Genomic DNA, 17,403 nt, shown 5'->3' on the forward strand with positions numbered 1-17,403 from the left:
TTAGCTGACGGGAAATGTGTTGTTTTGCGGCAGTGGTACAGTGCAAAGGCAAAAATACTATAAATTACAAAAATAGATAAATAGTGCAAAAAAGGAATGATGAGGTAACGTTTATGGGTTCATGGACTGTTCAGAAATCTGATCACAAAGGGAAAGAAGCTGTTTCTGAATCATTGAATTTGAGTCTTCAAGCTCTTGGTAAATTGGCTTATTATTGTCATATGTACTGAGGTACAGTTTAAAAAAAAGCTTTGTTTTGCATGCCATCCATACAGATCATTTCATCACATCAGTGCATTGAGGTAGTACAAGGGAAAACAATAACAGAATGCAGAATAAAGTGTTCCAGTTACAGAGAAAGTGCAGTGCAGGCAGACAATAAGGTGCAAGGTCATAACCTCTTGAGGTCAAGAGTCAATCTTATGTGTGTCCTCCCCGATGGTAGTGACTAGAAGAGGGCATATCCCGGATGGTGAGGGTCCTTAGTGATGGATGCCACCTTCTCGAGGCACCACGAGGGGCAAAGACAGGGTAGATAGTAAGAAACGTTTCCCCATAGCAGAGGTATCTGGGCTTGGGGAAGGGGGGAGAGGTTTAGAGTGGATCTCAGGATGAATGTTTTCACCCAGTGGATGATTGGAACTGTGACCCACTGGTGGATGCAGAGACTCTCACATTTAACAAGCTCTCGAATGGCCAGGGCTTGGCAGGCTGTAGTGTAGTGTAGGCACGGTAGTGTAGCGGTTAGCATGACGCTATTACAGCACCAGCAACACGGGTTCAATTCTGGCCGCTGTCTGTAAAGAGTTTGTATGTTCTCCCCATGTCTGCGTGGGTTTCCTCCGGGTGCTCCGGTTTCTTCCCACATTCCAAAGACATACAGGTTAGGAAGTTGTGGGCATGCTACATTGGCGCCAGAAGCGTGGCGACACTTGCGGGCTGCCCCCAGCACATTCTCAGTAACACAAAAAGATGCATTTCACTGTGTTTCGATGTACATGCGACTAATAAATAAATATCTTATGTCGACCAAGTGTTGGGAAATGAGATTGGCCAAGGTAAGTACTTGATGGTTGACATGGACTTGGTGGGCCAAAGGGCCTGTTTCTGTGCTATGAGAATTAATGATTCAATGAATTAATAGCATTATTGTATTTTAAACATAATTATACTTGTTGCAGTTTAAATGTGACTGAGATTTCTATGGAAAAAGCTGTTAAACAGACTCACTTAAACCCAACATTTTCTGCTTACCAAGTACGTGGGAGCAAGAGGATCTTAACTCCTCCTTGGACCCATCTATTCAGGGTTCTCACAGAATGGTGGCTGGTGCACTGCCTGCCAATTCCCCACACCCACAGCCCAGGGTCATAGAGTCATACAGCATGGAAACAGGCCCTTGGGCCCAACTGGTCCGTGCCGACTGTGTTGCCCAGCGAGCTCGTCCCATCTGCCTGCGTTTGGCCCATACTCTCTAAACCTCCCCTATCCATGTACATATCTAGATGGCTTCTGAACATTGCTAATGTGCCCGCCTCAACCACTGTTTCTGGCAGCTCACTCCAAATACGCACCACCCTTTGCATGAAGAAGCTGCCTCATTTAAATCTCTCGCCTCTGATCTTAAACCTATGCCCTCTTCTTTTAACACCCCCCTCCTGGGAAAAAGACAATGTGTCTTCACCCTTTCTATGACCCTCATGATCTTATACACCTCTATCAGGTCACCCCTCAATCTCCTACGTTCCAGGGAATAAGGTCCTAGTCTACACAACCTCTCCTTGTAACTCAGGCCCAAGTCCAGGCAATATCCTGATAAATCTTTTCTGCATTCTATCTAGTTTAATAACTTCTTTCCTGTAACACGGTGACCAAAACTGTACACAATACTCTTAAGTGCAGTCTCACTAATGTCTTAACTGCAACATAACTTCCCAACTCCTGACTGACAAGTTCCCAACTCCTGTACTCAATGCCGTGACTGATGAAGGCCAGCCTGCCAAATGCCTTCTTATAAAAAAAAGTGAGAGACAACAGACAAGGCCCTTGAGAAATAGAAAGGAAGCAGGAAAGATCTGCAGATTTCTCAGGTCCTTGCAAGTTTGGGGGGTGGGGGGGGGGGGAATCAGGGGGTGAAGATGGTGTTGGGCACAAAAGAGGCAAGGATGGTGTCTCAGGTTAAATCCCATCCAATTTCAATTGATGTAGTTTGGCAAACAGAAGCTGGTCTGATGTAGTTGGAAACAGAACCAGTGCTTGTGATTGTATCAGGCCTGACCAATTGTGCTTGACAGATCTCTCCCTGCCTTTCTACATTTGTATATACTGGCCTTCTGGGCACGTCCCAGTAGACCAAACCAAACAACATCGTTCATGCTTCACAACATTCACCGCACATTGTACAAGATGCTGGTGAGGCCACACTTGGAGTATTGTGTGCAGTTCTGGTCACCACACTGTAGGAAGGATGTGATTAAGCTAGAAAAGATTCACAGGGATGTTACTGGGACTGGAGGGCTCAGATATTTATTTATTAGTCACACGTACATCGAAGCACACAGAGAAATGCATCTTTTTGCGTTTGAGAATGTGCTGGGGGCAGCCCGCAAGTGTTACCACGATTCCAGTGCCAACATAGCGTGCCCACAACTTCCTAACCTGTACGTCTTTGGAATGTGGGAGGAAACCAGAGCACCCGGATGAGATTCACACAGACACGGGGAGAAGGTACAAACTCCTTACAGACAGCGGCGGGAATTGAACCCGGGTCACAGGCGCTGTAAAGGGGACCTGAGGGGCAAGTTTTTCCATAGGGCGGTGGGTGTGTGGAATGATCTGCCAGAGGAGGTGGTAGAGGCAGCCACAATTACAATGCTTAAAAGACATTTGGACAGGTACGTGCATAGGAAAGGTTTAGAGGGATGTGGACCAAATGCAGGGAAGTGGGACTAGCTCCAGTTGGCACCTTGGTCAACATGGACGAGTTGGGCCGAAGGGCCTGTTTTGGTGCTGTGTAGCTTGATGACGTTATACAGACAAAGGAGCTGAACTGTCTATGCAATGACTGTCCAACGTTTCACCCTGTTACAGACATTTGCCCTCCCACCTTCTGTTACGTAGAACAACTTGCTTCCACTCTTTCTCAGTCCTGATGAAGGATCATTGACCTAGAACGATAACTGTTTCTCTCCCCACAGATGCTGCCTGACCTGCAGTGTTCCCAGAATATTCTGGTTTTTATTCCAGTGCCCTTTTGTTCATCTCCTGCCATCACCAGGTACAGGTTTCACTCCCCAACCTCCCTCCTCATGTTCAGTCAGTCAATCTCCGGGTTGGAAGGAGAAAATAAAAGTTACTTTCCTGTTGAAATCAATGCAGAAAATATCCAGAAATAAACATCAACTGTGGATGGCAGAAGGGTTTGAATGGCAATTCCAGATCGGGAGCATTTAATGGAGAATATGATGAAACCTACTTGAATCGCAGCCAACTTTCTAATTTATCTCTCGATGTTCCAGCAGTGGACAGGAAAGGCTAATCTGCCTTTTCCTGAAATCTCCAAGTTGTCTGCCTTTTGATCTGATGTTAAACTGAATAGAGAAACAGAAGACAAAGCAAAATAACTCAGCGGCTGAGGCAGCATCAATGGGGGCAAAGGGATGGTCATGACCCTGCTTGAATTTAGTGTCTTGATGCAGGGTCTCAACCCATAACTTCCACCACCCCTCTGCCTCCACAGAGGCCGCCTCACCTGCTGAGTTTCTTCAGTGGTTTGTTTCTTGATGCAGGGTCTCAACCCATAACTTCAACCACCCCTCTGCCTCCACAGAGGCCGCCTCACCTGCTGAGTTTCTTCAGTGGTTTGTTTTGTGCTCCACGTTTCAGCATCTGCAGTTCTCTCGTGTCTCCTGAGAAACAGAAGAACTCGGAGCATGAGTCAACCACGCAGCCCCGAGTCCACTCTGTCATTCAATATGACCTTGGCTGATCTGACCTTGGCCTCAGCTTTTCTTTCCTGCCACCATTCCCATACCCTTAGATTCTGCCGCAGACCAAAAATCTGTCAACCTCTGCCTGAAACGTATTTAATAACTCCACCTTACAGTTCTGTGGCGGAGAATTCCAAAGATCCACAACCCTCAGAAGAAAAATCCTTCTCATCTCTACCTGTCTATACTTCTCGCTGTCTCAGTAAAGCAGCCAGCATAATCAAAGACCCCACCCACTCCGGACATTCTCTCTTCTACCCCCTCCTATCGGGCAGAAGATACAAAAGCCTGAAAGCACGTACCACCAGGCTCAAGGACAGCTTCTATCCTGCTGTTCTAAGACTATTGAACGGTCCCCTAGTACACTAAGATGGACTCTTGACCTCACAATCTACCTTGTTATGACCTTGCACCTTATTGTCTGCCTGCACTGCACTTTCTCTGTAACTGTAACACTTTATTCTGCATTGTTATTATTTACCCTTGTACTACCTCAATGCACTGTGATGTAATGACGTTTTTCATTGTACCTCGGTTTATTATTGTCACGTGTACCAATTTATCTTAAATTGACAATCTCTTATTCTGAAACTGTGCTGCTGAATATGCTCTCTTGAGATGATCCATCCTTTTACCCTGTCAAGCCCTTTAAGATTCTAAGTTTCAATAAGATTGCTTGCCAATCTTTTTAACTCCAGATAGTATGGGCCCAATCTGTTCATGTTTTCCTCATGAGACAACATACAGGTTAGGAAGTTGTGGGCATGCTGTGTTGGCGCCGGAAATGTGGCGACACTTGCGGGCTGCCCCCAGAACACTCTATGCAAAAGATGCATTTCACTGTTTCGATGTACATGTGACTAATAAAGAGATCTCCTCTTACTTATCCCAGCAATTGACCTAGTGAACTTTCTCTGCTGCCAATGCAGGTATATCTCTCCTTAAATAAGGAGACCAAAGCTCTGTATTATACTCCTGGAGGACGATTTCCTTAACTCGTCTAAGAGGTCAAAACCGTACAATGGCCTGTACTTGTAACAAGAATCCCCTACATTTATACCCTGTCCCATTGACAATAAAGGTCAATACTCCATTTACCTTCCCAATCAGTTATACCAAAATCCTTTCCCTGACAGCCCTTGTTCAATCCTTTCTGATGGCTCCATGGTTGCAGCTATCACAAAGGATTGTTCTGATATTAAAATTTATTTTAAATTTTTGTATTAATGTAGATTAGACCCAATAACTACGTGAGCACCAAGCTGCACTCACCCAGGCAAGTGGATAGTAACCCATCATATTCCTGACTTGCCTTGCAGATGGTGGACAGCCTTTGGGGAGTAGGAGGGAAGTCACTCACTGCAGGACTCCCAGCCTCTGTCCTGCTCTTGTACCCACATTGTAGATATGGCCATTCCAGTTCAGTTTCAATGGAAAGGGTATACTTGCTGGAAATGCAGCAGAGATTCACCGGACTGGTTCCTGGGATGTTAGATCTGTCATCCGAGGGGAGGTTGAGTTGGCCAGGTCACTATCCTTTACAGTTTAGAAGAATGAGAGGTGACCTTCTTGAAATGCACAAAGTTCTTACAGGGCTGGATGCAGGGACGGCTGCTTCCCCTGGCTGAGGACTGTGGTACTAAGGATCAGAAATAAGAGGTAGACCATTTAAGACTGGAATAAGGAGAAATGTCTTCACTCAGAGGGTGAAGAATCCTTGAAATTCTCTATCCTGTATAGGACAAGTCATTGATTTCATCAAGGAAGAGACTAATAGATTTCTGATTACTAGAGGCATCATAGACCTGTACTGCACAGGAACAGGCCCTTTGGCTCACCATGTCTGTGCTGACCATGATGCCAAATTAAACTAAACCTATCTGCCTGCACATGATCCACATCCCTCCATTTCCTGCCTGTTCATGTGCTTGTCCAAATGCCTCAAACAACTCTATCATATCTGCTTCCACCACCACCCCTGGCAGCCTGTTCCAGGCACCCACCACTCTGTGTAAAAACTTGCCCCACACATCTCCTTTAAAGTTTCTCCCTCTCGCCTTAAAACTATGTCCTCTAGTATTTTACATTTCTACCCTGGGAAAATGACTGACTCTCTACTCTAGTTATGCATCTCATAATTTTATAAACCTCTATCAGGTCTCCTCTCAGCCTCCACTGCTCCAGAGGAAATAACCTAAGTTTGTTCAACCTCTCCTTATAGCTCATACCCTGTAATCCATGGGGGATATAGGGTTAAAGAAATGAAACGGTGTTGAGTTAGAACAGCTATTATCTTGTTGAACAGTGGAACATGTTGAAGGGACTGTGTGATCTATTCTCACAGTGATGTTTTCTGTTTGGATTGCAATCAATGGTTTTAGGCATGCAAACTTTATCCTTGCTGAAAATAGATTTAACAAACTTTGATGTTCCCAAGTTTAAGGAAAATATGGTCATGGTCATAAACAAATGTGAGATAGAAATTTGACTCTTCAAATTGAGTCCTCGCAAAATTAAACATAGAACAATACAGCTCAGGAATAGGCCCTTCGGCCCACAATGTCTGTGCCGAACACGGTGCCAAATTAAACTAAATCGCTTCTGCCTGCACATGGTCCACATCCCTCCATTCCCGGCATATTCGTGTGTCAATCCAAAAGCCTCTTAAATGCCACTGCCGTGTCTGCCTCCAGCACCATCCCTGGCAGCACTTTCCAGGCACCCACCGCTCTGTAAAAAAAAACTTACCCCATACATCTCCTTTATGAAATTGTCACGTCAGGCTTAAGTAAATTAGTCCACTTTATCGCAAGTTCTTTAATCTCTTCTGGTGACTTTTTTTTCATGACAGGAGCAGTTAAATTCTGCAAGGAGTGCATTTTGTTAACCATCACTCGATAGGCAACACTCTGGGCTCTGAGGCCGCAGGGAGTAAATTCAAATCCCACCACATCAACTTGAGCACAAAATCGCGGTGGGTTCTCAGTACTTGGGGGAGTGAGTGAGTGAGTTCTGCAGTGCCAAAGGTGCTCCTTTCCTGAGGCAATAGAAAGGGCTTCAGGAAGGGGGGGGGGTGGTGCACACGCTCCTGTCTACATCAATGGTGCTGAGGTCGAGAAGATTGAGAGCTTCTAGGAGTGAACATCACCAACAGCCTGTCCTGGTCCAACCATGTAGACACCATGACCAAGAAAGCTCACTAGTGCCTCTACTTCCTCAGAAGGTTAAAGAAATTTGGTATGTTCCCTTTTGACCCTCACCAATTTTTATTGATGCACCATAGACAGCATCCTATTCGGATGCTTTATGGCTTGGTATGGCAACTGCTCTGCCTGGGACCGCAAGAAACTGCAGAGAGTTGTGGACACAGCCCAGCACATCACGGACACCAGTCTCCCCTCCATGGACTCTGTCTGCACTTCACTTCCTCGATAAAGCAGCCAACATAATCACAGACCCCACCCACCCCGGACATTCTCTCTTCTCCCCACCTCCCATTGGGTAGAAGATACAAAAGCCTGAAAGCATGTACCACCAGGCTCAAGGACAGCTTCTATCCCACTGTTATAAGACTATTGAAAGGTCCCCTAGTGTGATTAGATGGACCCTTGACCTCACAATTTACCTCATTATGACCTTGCACCTTATTGTCTGCCTGCACTGCACTTTCTCTGTAACTGTAACACCTTATTCTGAATTCTGTTATTGTTTTCCCTTGTACTACCTCAATGCACTGTGTAATGAATTGATCTGAATTGATGGCATGCAAGACAAATTTTTCACTGCAGCTCAGTACATGTGAAAATAAACCAATTTAACAATTTACTAAATGCAAGTCTACTCAATGAGTTGTTAGAAATCCTGATGTGTAAAGTGGTGACAATTCCGAGAGTATGAAGGACACCCACACTTTCTCAGGGTTTTTATACTAAGAGTTTCATTGAAACACTCGTAGATTTTCCCCCCTTCTATTTGACATTTTGAAACAAGTTTTCAATTCTTCCACAAGCAAGACCACCATTTATTGCAAACCCCTAACTACCCTTGGGAAGGTGGCGGTGAGCTGCCTTCCAGAACTGCTGCAGTCCTTCTGAAGGTGCTCCCACAGTGCTGTTGGGGAGGGAGTTTTAGGATTTAGACCCAGAAGTGATCTACTTATGCAGCAGCACAGTGGCGCAGCGAGTAGAGTCACTGCCACAGTGACAGAGACCTGGGTTCGATTCCGACCTTGGGTGCTGTCTGTGTGGAGTTTGCACATTCTGTGTGACAGTGTGGGTTTCCCCCACGTGCTCTGGTTTCGTCCCACATCCCAAAGACATGTGGGTTGGTAGGTTAATTGGTCACTGTAAATTGCCCCTGGTGTGTAGGTGAGGGGTGGAATCTGGGGGGGGGGTTGATGGGAATGTTGGGAGAATAAAAAGATGGGAATAGTTTAAGATTGGTGTAAATGAGTTTGTGGTTGGCACAGACTCAATGGGCTGAAGGGTTGTAGCAGTTAGCATAACGCTATTACAGCACCAGCGACCCTAGTTCAATTCCCACCACTGTCTGCAAGGAGTTTGTACATTGTGTCTGCGTGGGTTTCCTCCGGGTGCTCCGGTTTCCTCCCACATTCCAAAGATGTACAGGTTAGGAAGTTGTGGGCATGCTATGTTAGCACTAGAAGTGTGGCAACACTTACAGGCTGCCCCCCAGAACACTCCACACAAAAAAAAATGCATTTCACTGTGTTTTGATGTACATGTGACTAAAAGATATCCTATCTTATCTCTCTGACTCTGTGAGGATGAGTCTCAAAGGAAGCAAACACAGCTCTGGGAACAGTTTTACAAATGATCTGATTGGGAAATCATAGCAGGGAGCAAATGTCACCGATGTCCGTGGAAGATGATATCAGGCAACAGTCTCGTGAGAAGTAAATCATTCCTTGATTACTGGAACTTGTGTATAATGTGTGGGAGGACATTTCAAAGTAACTGGAGCTTGTGAATTAATCAGGGCACATGTGGATATATTTTTCCAGCATTTGCTGTGCTTGGTCAAAACAACATAGAATTATGAAATTTAAGAAATAATCGATTACAGATGGGGACACAAGTTCTGCAGATGCTGGAATCTGGAGCAATACACAAGCAATGCTGGAGGGACTCAGCAGGTCAGGTAGCATCCATGGAGGTAAATAAACAGTCGATGTTTTGGGCCAAGACCCTTCAGGATTACAGATGGGTGTTCCAATCATTCTTAAGCTTGAAGAAAGCATTTTTTGAACCTGGCAGGTCTTTAGCAGGTGACACAGAAGAGCAGGGCAGGGGAAGCATGGTTATGGGGTTAATGACTGAGAGAAGATAGACCCAAGTATATTAAGCTACAACTTAAATATCTTAGAGCTGCATTCTAATTCAATTTCTAATTATGGCACATCTTGCTTAACTCAGTGACCAGATATTTGTTATGGCAGGCAGTGGGGATTCTGTCCTCTGCATTGCCTGCTTCTCTAACCAGAAGGGGCACAGATAGAGTGAATGCAGTCTTTTTCTCAGGGTTGGGGAATCAAAAACTAGGGGGCCCAGTTTTGAGGCTGGCACTCATTTACAAAAGAGTAATGATTTGGGCATCTTACAGCTCCAGAATGGATACAGTCATAGCATGAAACAGGCCCTTTGGCCCAACTTGATCATGCTGACTGGGTAATCCACCCAAGCTGGTCCCATTTGCCTGTGTTCGGCCCATATCCTTCTAAACCTTTCCTATCCACGTTTCACACATGCAGTGGTTAGCGTAACACTTATTACAGCACCAGTGACCCAGGTTCAATTCTGGCTGCTGTCTGTAAGGAGTTTGTATGTTCTCCCCATGTCTGTGTGGTTTCCCCCAGGTGCTCTGGTTTCCTCCCACATTCCAAAGACGTATGGGTTAGGGTGGGCATGCTATGTTAGTGCCAGAAGCGTGGTGACACTTGTGGGCTGCCCTCAGAACTCTCCACAAAAGATGCATTTCACTGTGTTTGATGTACATGTGACTAAGATCTTAATCTTAATTGTCCAAATGTCTTAATGTTATTGTACCTGCCTCAACCACTTCCACTGGCAGCTCATTCCATATACTCACCACCCTCTGTCTGAAGAAGTTGCCCCTCAGGTCCCTTTTAAATCTTTTCTTTCACCTTAAACCTATGCCATTTAGTTTTTGATTTCCCAACCCTGGGGAAAAAAGACTGTGCATTCACTCTATCTATGCCTCTTATGATTTCATACATCTCTAAGGCCACCCCTCAGTCTCCTACGCTCCAAGGAATAAAGTCCTAACCTGTCCAACCTCTCCCTGTAACGCAGTCCCTTGAATCCTGGGGACATTCTCATAAATCACTGGTAACTGAACTTCCCACCTGTGTCCTTTCAACCCCACCCACCACCCCAGTTCCAATGATACGGCCTCAGCCTGTCCTTTCATCCCAGATTCTGACTGACCAGAATTTGACATCCATCATTCTGCAAGTGCATGTCCAGTCTTGGAATTGGCCAGAATTTTACTTCAATGAGATAGGACGTCTGGTCCTCCAGGTCTGTACTGAAGTACATCCTCCTCCCTACCTTGATGGAAGATCTTTCCTTTGAGGACCATGTGCTTGGATCATTACAGTCTGACTCTGATTATCGTAGGCATCAACACATTGTGCAGAACTGGCATCCTGAATGAACCCTAACCCTACCTCAGCAACAGAACACTACAGACCACCTCTTGCACTGCCGTGGACTTGTCTCCGATAGTGTAAAAAAAAAGTCTGTTTTTCTCTCACATAGAATGCTGGAGGAACTCAGTGGGTCAGGCAGCATCTGTGGAGGGGAATGGACAGTCAATGTTCCGGGTCAAGACCTGACATCTGGACTGAAAGATAGGGGAGGTGGCTGGTCTAAAGAGGTGAGAGGGAGGGGTGGAGCAAGTGCTGGGAGGTGATAGGTGGACCCAGGTGAAGGGGGTTGATAGGCAATTGGGGGAGGGGAGAGTGGGAATGATGCCAGAAGCTGGAAGGCTGTAGATGGAGTCTGATAGAGGAGCAAGGAGCATGGGAGGTGGGGAGGGCAGAGGGGGAACCAGTGGGCAGTTGGGGAAGGGAAGAGGGGCATGGAAATAAGGAAAATCAGGAGGAGAGAGAAGGGACATAGAACACTGCAGCACAGTACAGGCCCTTCAGCCTATGTTGTGCTGACATTTTATCCTGCTGCAAGATCTATCTAACCCTTCCCTCCCACATAGCCCTCCATTTCTCCATTATTCATGTGTCTTAAATGTCCCTAATGTATCTTTGCCAGCAGTGCGTTCCACACACCCACCACTCAAAATCTTACCAACTTTTACCAATGCACCATAGAAAGCATCCTATCTGGATGCATCACAGCTTGGTATGGCAGCTGCTCTGTCCAGGACTGCAAGAAACTGAAGAGAGAGTTGTGGACACAGCCCAGCACATCACAGCAGCCAGCCTCCCCTCCTTGGACTCTGTCTATACCTCTCGTTGTCTTGGTGAAGCAGCCAGCATAATCAAAGACCTCACCCACCCAGGACGTTCTCTCTTCTTCCATTGGGTAGAAGATACAGGAGCCTGAGGGCATGTACCACCAGACTTAAGGACAGCTTCTACCCCACTTTGATAAGACTATTGAACGGTTCCCTTATATAATGAGATGGACTCTGACCTCATGATCTACCTTGTGACCTCGCACTTTATTGCACTGCACTCTGTAGCTGTGACATTTTACTCTGTACTGTTATTTTTACCTGTACTACATCAATGCACTCTGTACTAACTCAATGTAACTGCACTGTGGAATGAATTGACTTGTACAGTCAGTATGCAAGACAAGTTTTTCACTGCACAAGTGACATAATAAACCAATACTTACCTCTGACATCCCCTTATATCTTCTTCCAATCACCTTAAAATTATACCGCCTTGTATTAGCCATTGTTGCCCTGGGAGAAAGTCCGACTATCCACTTGATATTTGCCTCTTACCTTGTACACTCTCAAGTCACCTCTCATCCTCCTCTCCAAAGAGAAAAGCCCTAACTCGCTCAACCTATCCTCATAAGACATGCTCTCCAATCCAGGCAGCATCCTGGTAACTCTCCTGTGCACCCTCTCTAAAGCTTCCACATTCTTCCTTTAATGAGGCGACCAGAACTGAACACAATACTCCAGGTGTGGTTTAACCAGAGTTCTATAAAGCTGCAACATTACCTCGTGGCTCTTGAACTCAAAACCCCAACTAATGAAGGCCAACACACCACACGCCTTCTTAACAACCCTATTGACATGCACAGCAGCCTTGGGGGATCTATTGAGGTGGACCCCAAGATCCCTCTGTTCCTCCACACTGCTAAGAGTCCTGCCATTAACCTTGCATTCTGCCTTCGAATTCGATCTCCCGAAGTGTATCACTTCACACCTATCTGGGTTGAACGCCATCTGCCACTTCTCAGCCTAGCTCTGCATTCTATCAATATCCTGTTGTAATCTACAGCAACCTTCTACACTATCCACAACACCACCAACCTTTATCATCAGAAAACTTACCCACCCTTCCACATCCTCATCCAAGTCATTTATAATAAAAAAAAGTCAAGAGCAGGGGTGCCAGAACAGATCCCTGCAGAACACCACTGGTCACTGACCTCTAGGCAGAATACAATCCATCTACCACCACCCTCTGTCTTCTATGAGTGAACCAATTCTGAATCCACACAGCCAAGTTACCCTGAATCCCATGCCTCCTGACTTTCTGAATGAGCCTTCCATGAGACACCTTATGAAATGCCTTACTAAAATCCATGTACACCACATCCACTGCTCTACCTTCATCAATGTGCTTTGTCACATCCTCAAAGAGTTCAATTAGGTTCGTGAGGCACGACTTGCCCCTCAAAGACTGTCCCTAGTCAGCCTATGCTTCTCCAAATGCCCATAAATCTTGTCTGTAAGAATCTTCTCCAGTAATTTGCCCACCACTGAAGTAAGACTCACTGGTCTATAATTCCCAGGGTTATCCCTACTCCATTTCTTAAAGGAACCAACATTTGCCACCCTCCAATCATCTAGCACTACTCCTGTGGCCAGTGAAGATGCAAAGATCATCGCGAAAGACCAAGCAATCTCTTTCCTAATAACCTTGGATATATCCCATCCAACCCCAGTGACTTATCTATCTTCACGTGTTTCGAGAGTTCCAGCACATCCTCTTTCCACACATCGACATGCCCCAGCATGTCAGCCTGTTGTACGCCATCCTCACAATTGTCAAGATCTATCTGGTGCATTCTGAAGCAATGTATTCATTGAGGACCTCCCCTACCTCTTCTGACTCCAGGGACATGTTTCCTCTTTTATCCCTGATCGGTCCTACCCTCACTCTCGTCATCCTCCTATTCTTCACATGTGTAGAACACCTTGAGGTTTTCCTTGATCCTACTTGCCAAGGTCTTCTCATGCCCCCTTCTAGCTCTCCTAAGTCCATTCTTAAGCTCCTTCCTGGCTACCTTGTAACTCTCCAGAGCCCTGTCTGATCCATGCTTTCTAAACCTCAGGCAAGCTTCTTTCTTCCTCTTGAAGAGATATTCTACATCTCATCAACCACTGTTCCTTCACTCTATCATCTTTACCCTGTCTCAATGGGACTAACCTATCCAGAACCCCATGTAAGTACTCCCTAAACAGCCTTCACATTTCTGCTGTACACTTCCAAGAACATCTGTTCCCAATTTACGCTCCCAAGTTCCTGCCTAACAGCATCATAATTCCTCCTCCCCCAGTTAAATACTTTCCCATATCTACTCCTATCCCTCTCCAAGGCTATGGTAAAGGTCAAGGAGTTATAGTCACTATCTCCAAAATGCTCTCTCACCAAGAGATCTGAAACCTGATCAGGCTCATTGCCTAGTACCAGGTCCAGAATGGCCTCTCGTCTAGTCAGCCTGTCCACATACTTTGTCAGGAATCCTTCCTGGACACTCCTAACAAACCCCACCCCATCTATCCCCTTTATATAAAGGATGTGCCAATCAATTAGGGAAGTTGAAATCACCCATGACAACAACCCAGTATTTTTGCACCTCTCCAAAATCTGCCTCCCGATCTGCTCCTCAGTGTCTCTGCTGCTATTGGGGGGGTCTGTAGAATACTCCCAATAGAGTGATTGCTCCCTTCCTGTTTCTAACTTCCACCCACACTGACTCAGTAGACGATCCCTCCAGGACACCCTCCCTTTTTCCAGCTGTGATACTGTCCCTGATCAGCAAAGCCACTGCCCCACCTCTTTTACCTCCATCCCTGTCCCCTTTGAAACATCTAAAACCCAGAATATCCAGCAGCCATTCCTGGCCTTGCAGCAGCCAAGTCTCTGTAATGGCCATCACGACATAGAGCATAGGTAAGTATGTGGAACTAAGTTCATCACCCTTGTTCCTGATACTTCTCACATTAAAGTAGACACACCAGCCCATCCAACTGACTGCAATTTTGCCCTTTCAAATACTTATCCTTCCTCAGTCTTTCTACACTCTGTATCAACTTGTACACTAAATGAACCAACCTGACCCATCACTCTGGTTTCCATCCCCCTGACAAACTAGTTTAAACCCTCCCCAACAGTTCTAGCAAACCTGCCCGCAAGAATATTGGGCCCCCTCTAGTTCAAGTGTAACCTGTCCCTTTTTTTAGAAAGCAGGTCATACCTTCCCCAGGAGAGATCCCAATGATCAATAAACCTGAAACCCTGCCCTCAGCACCAATTTCTCAGCCACACGTTCATCTGCCAAATCATCCTATTCTTACCCTGACTGGCACGTGGCACAGGCAGCAATCCAGAGATTACTACCCTTGAGGTTCTGCTTTTCAGCTTCCTCCCTAACTCCCTGTATTCACTCTTCAGGACCTCATTTTTTTAAAAATCTATGTCATTGGTACCAGTATGTACCACGACCTCTGGCTGTTCACCCTCCCCCTTCAGAATGCTGTGGGCCCGATCCGAAACATCCCTGACCCTGGCACCAGGGAGGCAACATACCATCCAGGAGTCTTTCACATCCACAGCATCTCTTGTCTGCCCCTCTTACTATGGAATCCCCTATCACTACCAACCTCCTCTTCTCCCCCCTTCCCTTCTGCACCACACAACCTGGCTCAATCCATAATTGTCCCTGATTCTAATCCAATCTGAAGGCAGACCAGCAGGAATTGTACCCTGCACGGTTAGCCAGGAGACAATGGCATGGGCTGATCAGGGATAGGATGGGATTTTTTTTTATTCATTGTGAAATATGAGGTAGTCCAGTGTTAGTTGCCCGTCCTTGAGAAGGATGTCTGCAGCTTCTGCAGTCCTTCTGGGGAGGGTGCTCCCATCTTCCGGTACTTAGTCTAACTCCATCCATTCCCTGTATCTAGCGGTTAGCGTAACGCTTCACAGCGCCAGCGACCCAGGTTCAATTCCGGCCGCTGCCTGTAGGGAGTTTGTACGTTCTCCCCGTGTCTGCGTGGGTTTCCTCCGGGTGCTCCGGTTTCCTCCCACGTTCCAAAGACGTACGGGTTAGGAAGTCGTGGGCATGCTATGTTGGCGCCAGAAGCGTGGCGACACTTGCGGGCTGCCCCCAGAACACTACGCAAAAAGATGTATTGCACTGTGTGTTTCAATGTACATGTGACCAATAAAGAGATCTTATCTTATCTGTTCATGTGCCTGTCTAACTGTCTCTCAAATGTTGCTTTGTATCTGCTTCCACCTACCACCCCTGGTAGCGTGTTCCAGACACTCTCTGTGTAAAAACTTGCTGTATAAATCTCCTTTAAACTTTCCCCCTCAATCTCTGCCCTCTGGTATTTGAGACTTCCACCCTGGGAAAAAGATTCTGGCTGTCTACCCTATCTCTGCCTCTCATAGTTTTATAAACTCATATCAGGTCTCCCCTCACCCTCCGACGCTCCAGAGAAAACAATCTAAGTTTGTCCAACCTCTTCTTATAGCTAATACTCCAGTCCAGGCAACTTCCTGGTGAACCTCTTCTGCACCTTCTCCAAAGCCTCCACCTCCTTCCTGTAATGGGGCAACCAGAACTGCACACAATACTCCATATGTGGTCTAAGCAACGTTTTGTACAGCTGCAACATGATTTGCCAACTTTTATAGTCAAAACCCTGACCAATGAAGGCAAGCATGCCGTATGCCTTCTTTACCATCCTACCTACTTGTGTTGCCACTTTCAGGGAGCTCTGGGCTTGCACCCCAAGAACCCTCTGTACATCAATGCTCATAAAGGTCCTGCCATTAACTGTGTACTGGCCCTTGACGTTTGACCTCCCAAAGTGCAACACCTCACACTTGCCTGGACTAACCTCCATCTGCCATTTCTCCGCCCACATCTACAGCTGATCGATATCCTGCTGTATCCTTTGACGTTCTTCTACACCGTCCACAATACACCAATCTTTGTATCACCTGAAAACTTATTAACACACCCATCCACATCTGCCTCTGGGGCACTGAGGAAGTCTGCGTCAATATTGGAGTCATTAAAGTCACCCACTACCACAACCCTGTTTCTTTTACGTCTTTTCATAATCTATCTCCCGCTGGCTATTGGGCAGCCTCTGCTGCAACCCCATCATAGTGATGGCACCTTTCTTCTTCCTGAGCTCTACCCACATCACCTCACTGGATGAGCCCTTCCAGGACGTCCTCTTTCAGTGCCGCTGTGACATTCTCCCTGATCACAGCGGCGCGACTCCCCCACCTCTCTTACGTCCCACTATCGCGGCTGAATCCTGGATCGCTATCCAGTCCTGCCCTCCTCTCAACCAAGTCTCTGTCATGGCTACAACACCACAGTCCCAGACTTAAGAGAAAGGAAGAATCTTACCTTTTTGCTGCTTGGCCTCCCCACCGTGGATGAAGAAGCTGAAGGTGGCTGGGCCAGGACATTCCCTGAGGAATTCCTGCAGTGATATCCTGAGTCTGTGGTGATTGACCTCCAATGTGCAGAACCATCTCCCTTCGTGGACACTATGGCTCCAACCACTGGAGTGTTTTCCCACCGTGCCCATTGACTTCAATTTTACCAGGACTCGACACCCCTTTTGGTCAAACTCTGCCTTGATGTCAAGTGCCTCACTCTCAAAACCCCAACCACAATTCAGTCCATTGTCCATACCAGTTGTGATGAGGGCACAACCCTCCCCACCGTCGAAGACATCTTTAAGAGGCGGTGCCTCAAGAAGGCGGCATCCATCGCTAAGGACCCTCACCATCTGGGACATGCCGTCCTCTCGTTCGGGAGGTACAGGAGCCTGAAGACCCACACTCAACGATTCGGGAACAGCATCTTCCCCTCTGCCATCAGATTTCTGAATGATCCATGAACCCATGAAC

Source organism: Pristis pectinata, chromosome 1 (assembly GCF_009764475.1).
Source record: "Pristis pectinata isolate sPriPec2 chromosome 1, sPriPec2.1.pri, whole genome shotgun sequence".
NCBI classification, from domain to species: domain Eukaryota; kingdom Metazoa; phylum Chordata; class Chondrichthyes; order Rhinopristiformes; family Pristidae; genus Pristis; species Pristis pectinata.